The 7,500-nt window shown below is 49.9% G+C and overlaps 1 non-coding gene across 1 annotated transcript; it reads right to left on the minus strand.

The window, feature by feature from the left end:
• Window positions 1-1,548: 1,548 nt before the first annotated feature.
• LOC143175788 (5.8S ribosomal RNA) lies at window positions 1,549-1,703 on the minus strand. The gene has a single exon (XR_013000466.1). It is a non-coding gene; the product is annotated as a 5.8S ribosomal RNA (ribosomal RNA).
• Between the last annotated feature and the right edge of the window lie 5,797 nt (window positions 1,704-7,500).

Genomic DNA, 7,500 nt, shown 5'->3' on the forward strand with positions numbered 1-7,500 from the left:
TTATATTCCGGCGGACGGGACGCGACGTTCGAAAGCCTCGCCAAAGAGGAGCTCCTGCCTCTTCCTCTCTCTTTTCTACGAGAAAAGATAAACGTATTTTACGGGGATACGGAAACGTTACCACGTGGTGTCACACACGATCGTCCGTCTCTTCTCTATAGCAGAAACCGATAAAAATACACCTCCCGAAAGAGAGTATATGGTGATTCTTTTTATATATATATATATATTTCGAAATACAACTGAACGTGGCGGAAGCGCACGGTGGTGGTCCAGCGAGGACACGCGACGACGGGGAATAAGAACTATTCGACCCGTTACGAATACGCATGCTCGTCCCGCACGATTTTAACACACACCGTGTTTTTCTCCAGTCGTCAAAGCGTTCGTGCGTCGAATTCGAAAAATAAAAAAAAAAGAAAAACACCTTTTCTCTCTCTCGGGGTAAAAGAGTCGATGTGTATTGTGTATAAAGGTTCTGCGAGAAGTCTCGTTTTGACGTGTGTTCCGCCGATAACGACGATCCTCCGAAACGGGGATACAGAAACGTTACACCTCACAACACGATCTCCGTCTCTTCTCTATAGCAGAAACCGATAAAAATACACCTCCCGAAAGAGAGTATATGGTGATTCTTTTTATATATATATATTTCGAAATTCAACTGAACGTGGCGGAAGCGCACGGTGGTGGTCCAGCGAGGACACGCGACGACGGGGAATAAGAACTATTCGACCCGTTACGAATACGCATGCTCGTCCCGCACGATTTTAACACACACCGTGTTTTTCTCCAGTCGTCAAAGCGTTCGTGCGTCGAATTCGAAAAATAAAAAAAAGAAATACACCTTTTCTCTCTCTCTCGGGGTAAAAAGAGTCGATGTGTATTGTGTATAAAGGTTCTGCTGCGAGAAGTCTCGTTTTGCCGTGTGTTTCGGTAACGACGATCCTCCGAAACGTACATCTCATTCGTAAGAGAGGAAGAAAACAATCTCCCTGGGGCCAGTCGGTAATATACCGACATACGACGTGTCGTGCACATCCGTCTCACGCACGGTATACAAAATATGAATAAAACGTGTGTAGTCTCTCTCTCTCTCGACTTCTTAATATTTTCTTTCACCTCTGACGCATCATTTCAGGTGACGTCGGGAGCGCGGGAAAAAAAATTTTTCTAAACACACGAAACCGTTCATCTCACGAACAGCCGAAAAAGTTGTCGCTCAGATCCATATCGCAGTGGAGCGGTATCCGCGGGCGGTCGTAATTGAACGACGCACGACGCCGCGAACACTCACGCGAGTCCATACAAACGATTCCGATCGTTTTGCAACAACTAGAACGTACACTGTCCGTGAAATTCACAGAATTTTCGCGTGTCCGCGACAAACGCCGACGAGACACCCATCGTTCGCTCGTACGTAGCATCCTTCTCTTAACCCGACTCAGAAACGTTCTTTGCGCCCTTCGGTAAAAAAACGTTCGATCCGAAGAGGTGAACGACGGCGGGGATTTGACAGAGCTACGCAAGCAGTGTATGGTACGTAAACGACCCTCAGCCAGGCGTGGTCCAGGAATTGTATCCGTGGACCGCAATGTGCGTTCGAAATGTCGATGTTCATGTGTCCTGCAGTTCACACGTTGACGCGCAATTAGCTGCGTTCTTCATCGACCCACGAGCCAAGTGATCCACCGTTCAGGGTAATCGTATAAATTTTATATTTCACATATATAATTTTATTCTCATTTGTTCGACCTAATATCTCTCTTCTTTCAAAGAGAAGATAAAAGTTGATACCTGAATCTCCGACCAGCGCGCGAAGGAGATTCAGGCGTCGCCTTGGAGACGACACCGAAGCCTTTCGAGACGAAAAACGTTCAAGTAATATGTATATATTTCTCGACGTTCCGGGCGTATAGTGCATTCAAAAACCCGCGAAAGACGCAGAAGACTCGCACGCGTGGAAACGACGGGGATATATTTTGTATCCTACCCGATACTGAATCCATCGCGTGCAGTCGACCCTCGCGTTCTTCCGATCAGACGCATCTATTGTTGCGCGCATGTTTTCGCGTCGCATCGCGCGAAACGTTGCACGAATCGTACCGATCGATCGATTGAAAGCAAATAATGAAAAAAGACTTCACAGCTGGCTCTTTGCCGGTCATTCGTCCCATGTTATCTCTTGCCGCGAAATTGGCGCGCAAGAGTTGGGTGTCAGACGCGCGGCTTTAAAACGAGCTTCACGGCCGGTCCCTTCGTTACCGCTTTCGTTCTTTCTCTCGGAACGACCATGAACGAACACGACGAGCGACGCTACGGCATACACACGTCCACGGATTCGATTAAAAAAACAGACTTCACAGCTGGCTCTTTGCCGGTCATTCGTCCCATATTATCTCTTGCCGCGAAATTGGCGCGCAAGAGTTGGGTGTCAGACGCACGGCTTTAAAACGAGCTTCACGGCCGGTCCTCTCAATTCCGTGTACGGTACACGCAAGATGCGGGTTCCACTTCCAGACTACCCGGTCCCTTCTCTCTACGAGAATCGATAGTAGAAGAACGGCTCGAAAACGCGTCTCAGAGACTAGGGGAAAAGAAGCGGTATGCGAGCGAAACGAAAACGCATTATGGAAACGTCGCGAAACAATGTTCGACGGTTGCTCGGTTCCAATCGTGCGGCCGTTTCAATTTCTCGTGCGCTTCACCGTCCCTCCGTAACTCTGGCCGATCGCGTATACCGAAGAGCCGACACGCGCAAAAACCACAGGCATTGTATACTGTATATATATATGTTACAGTCACAGCCTTCGCGCGTTTTACTCTCCGACGCGGGGTTTCCACGACGAAAGAGAGACAGTTTCGTGGCGGGTGACTCGGCCGAATCGCTACGACGGGTATTTCTATTATAGAACGAATCATCGCCACCCTTTACCAGTGCCCGACGAAGGAATCACAAGGTCATCTGGAGTTTACAATGCCAGCGACGGTAATTCCAACGAAGACCCGATAAGTCAACTCATCGTTCTATTTCTCCCCGTACAGAAAAGCGAATCGACGCTAACGCACCTCGCGCAAGCACGAACGTTCTCTTCGCGTGGATCATCCCATCGTCGAAAGATGTAAAGACGCATTGGAGATCGTGGTCTCTGGCGGGCTCATTGCACGCCCCACTGCATATCTTTCCTCGAATCGAGAATGATTCGTCCACTAAGGCTGCGAAACTACGCGTCGAGGAAACTAGGGGAAAGAAGCGGGATGCGAGCGAAACGACAATACATTATGGAAACGTCGCGAAACAATGTTCGGCGGTTGCTCGTTTCCTCCTGCGGACGTTTCATTGCTCGGGCGCTTCACGTCCCTCCGTAACCTTCGCGCGATCGCGTGCCCCGGAGAGCCGGCAACCGGTGAACCACAGGCGTATAAACTATAGTCTTCTATAGCAAGCCTTCGGCGGTTACTCTCCGACGCGGGGATTCCACGACGAGAGAGAATTTCGTGGCGGGTGACATCGGTCGAAACGCTACGACGGGTATTTCTATTATAGAACGAATCATCGCCACCCTTTACCAGTGCCCGACGAAGGAATCACAAGGTCATCTGGAGTTTACAATGCCAGCGACGGTAATTCCAACGAAGACCCGATAAGTCAACTCATCGTTCTATTTCTCCCCGTACAGACAAGCGAATCAACGCTATCGCACCTCACGCATGCACGAACGTTCTCTTCGCGTGAATCGTCCCATCGTCGAAAGATATAGCCGCTTGGAGATCGTGGCCCATCAAGTTCTTCCGTAACTCCTGCGCGATCGCGTACCCCGGAGAGCAGGCAACCGGTGAACCACAGGCGTATAAACTATAGTCTTCTATAGCAAGCCTTCGCGTTTACTCTACGACGCGGGGATTCCACGACGAGAGAGATTTTCGTGGCGGGTGACACGGCCGAATCGCTACGACGGGTATTTCTATTATAGAACGAATCATCGCCACCCTTTACCAGTGCCCGACGAAGGAATCACAAGGTCATCTGGAGTTTACAATGCCAGCGACGGTAATTCCAACGAAGACCCGATAAGTCAACTCATCGTTCTATTTCTCCCCGTACAGAAAAGCGAATCGGCGCTATCGCACCTCACGCAAGCAGGAATGATCTCTTCGCGTGGATCGTCCCATCGTCGAAAGATGTAAGACGTACAGAAATCGTGGTCCATCACGATTATTCGTAACTCTCCGAGTCGCGTATCTGAGAGTAGGGCAAACGGAGAACCACAGGCATAAATAATACTATATATTTCTTATATATAGTTAGCCTTCGCGTTTTACTCTCCGACATGGGGATTCCACGACGAGAGAGAGTTTCGTGGCGGGTGACTCGGCCGAATCGCTACGACGGGTATTTCTATTATAGAACGAATCATCGCCACCCTTTACCAGTGCCCGACGAAGGAATCACAAGGTCATCTGGAGTTCACAATGCCAGCGACGGTAATTCCAACGAAGACCCGATAAGTCAACTCATCGTTCTATTTCTCCCCGTACAGAAAAGCGAATCGACGCTATCGCACCTCGCGCGAGCACGTAACTACTCTTCGCGTGGATCGTCCCATCGTCGAAAGATGTAAGACGCACGGAAATCGTGGCCCATCAACGTTTTTTTGTAACTCTGCCGATCGCGTATCACAGAGCCGAGACGCACATACCACAGGCGTATAATACCGTTTTCTTTCGTATGGTAAGCCTTCGCGTTTACTCTTCGGCGCGGGGTTTCCACGTCGAGAGAGACTTTCGTGGCGGGTGACATCGGTCGAAACGCTACGACGGGTATTACTATTATAGAACGAATCATCGCCACCCTTTACCAGTGCCCGACGAAGGAATCACAAGGTCATCTGGAGTTTACAATGCCAGCGACGGTAATTCCAACGAAGACCCGATAAGTCAACTCAACGTTCTATTTCTCCCCGTACAGAAAAGCGAATCGACGCTGTTGCACCTCACGCAAGCACGAACGTTCTCTTCGCGTGGATCGTCCCATCGTCGAAAGATGTAAGACGCACGGAAATCGTGGCACATCACGTGTTTTCGGAACTCTGTCGACCGCGTATCTCAGAGACGACGCGCGCGAACCACTGGCATATACTATTATATATCGCGTTTTACCCTCCGACGCGGGGATTCCACGACGAGAGAGAGTTTCGTGAGCGGGTTGACTCGGAAGAAACGCTACGACGGGTATTTCTATTATAGAACGCATCATCGCCACCCTTTACCAGTGCCCGACGAAGGAATCACAAGGTCATCTGGAGTTTACAATGCCAGCGACGGTAATTCCAACGAAGACCCGATAAGTCAACTCAACGTTCTATTGCTCCCCGTACAGAAAAGCGAATCGACGCAATCGCACCATACGCGTGCACGTAACAACTCTTCGCGTGGATCGTCCCATCGTCGAGAGACGTAAGTTTCCATACTATGAATTCGCGTTTTACTCTCCGACGCGGGGATTCCACGACGAGAGAGAGTTTCGTGAGCGGGTTGACTCGGAAGAAACGCTACGACGGGTATTTCTATTATAGAACGCATCATCGCCACCCTTTACCAGTGCCCGACGAAGGAATCACAAGGTCATCTGGAGTTTACAATGCCAGCGACGGTAATTCCAACGAAGACCCGATAAGTCAACTCAACGTTCTATTGCTCCCCGTACAGAAAAGCGAATCGACGCAATCGCACCATACGCGTGCACGTAACAACTCTTCGCGTGGATCGTCCCATCGTCGAGAGACGTAAGTTTCCATACTATGAATTCGCGTTTTACTCTCCGACGCGGGGATTCCACGACGAGAGAGAGTTTCGTGAGCGGGTTGACTCGGAAGAAACGCTACGACGGGTATTTCTATTATAGAACGCATCATCGCCACCCTTTACCAGTGCCCGACGAAGGAATCACAAGGTCATCTGGAGTTTACAATGCCAGCGACGGTAATTCCAACGAAGACCCGATAAGTCAACTCAACGTTCTATTACTCCCCGTACAGAAAAGCGAATCGACGCAATCGCACCATACGCGTGCACGTAACAACTCTTCGCGTGGATCGTCCCATCGTCGAGAGACGTAAGTTTCATAGTAAGCCTTCGGCGTTTTACTCTCCGACGCGGGGATTCCACGACGAGAGAGAGAGTTTCGTGAGCGGGTTGACTCGGAAGAAACGCTACGACGGGTATTTCTATTATAGAACGCATCATCGCCACCCTTTACCAGTGCCCGACGAAGGAATCACAAGGTCATCTGGAGTTTACAATGCCAGCGACGGTAATTCCAACGAAGACCCGATAAGTCAACTCAACGTTCTATTTCTCCCCGTACAGAAAAGCGAATCGACGCAATCGCACCATACGCGTGCACGTAAACAACTCTTCGCGTGGATCGTCCCATCGTCGAGAGACGTAAGTTTTCATAGTATTAATTCGCGTTTTACTCTCCGACGCGGGGATTCCACGACGAGAGAGAGTTTCGTGAGCGGGTTGACTCGGAAGAAACGCTACGACGGGTATTTCTATTATAGAACGCATCATCGCCACCCTTTACCAGTGCCCGACGAAGGAATCACAAGGTCATCTGGAGTTTACAATGCCAGCGACGGTAATTCCAACGAAGACCCGATAAGTCAACTCAACGTTCTATTTCTCCCCGTACAGAAAAGCGAATCGACGCAATCGCACCATACGCGTGCCCGTAAACAACTCTTCGCGTGGATCGTCCCATCGTCGAGAGACGTAAGTTTTCATAGTATGAATTCGCGTTTTACTCTCCGACGCGGGGATTCCACGACGAGAGAGAGTTTCGTGAGCGGGTTGACTCGGAAGAAACGCTACGACGGGTATTTCTATTATAGAACGCATCATCGCCACCCTTTACCAGTGCCCGACGAAGGAATCACAAGGTCATCTGGAGTTTACAATGCCAGCGACGGTAATTCCAACGAAGACCCGATAAGTCAACTCAACGTTCTATTACTCCCCGTACAGAAAAGCGAATCGACGCAATCGCACCATACGCGTGCACGTAACAACTCTTCGCGTGGATCGTCCCATCGTCGAGAGACGTAAGTTTCCATACTATGAATTCGCGTTTTACTCTCCGACGCGGGGATTCCACGACGAGAGAGTGTTTCGTGAGCGGGTTGACTCGGAAGAAACGCTACGACGGGTATTTCTATTATAGAACGCATCATCGCCACCCTTTACCAGTGCCCGACGAAGGAATCACAAGGTCATCTGGAGTTTACAATGCCAGCGACGGTAATTCCAACGAAGACCCGATAAGTCAACTCAACGTTCTATTGCTCCCCGTACAGAAAAGCGAATCGACGCAATCGCACCATACGCGTGCACGTAACAACTCTTCGCGTGGATCGTCCCATCGTCGAGAGACGTAAGTTTCATAAGTAAGCCTTCGGCGTTTTACTCTCCGACGCGGGGATTCCACGACGAGAGAGT

This window comes from Nomia melanderi, unplaced genomic scaffold, assembly GCF_051020985.1.
Source record: "Nomia melanderi isolate GNS246 unplaced genomic scaffold, iyNomMela1 scaffold0187, whole genome shotgun sequence".
Classification (NCBI taxonomy): Eukaryota; Metazoa; Arthropoda; class Insecta; order Hymenoptera; family Halictidae; genus Nomia; species Nomia melanderi.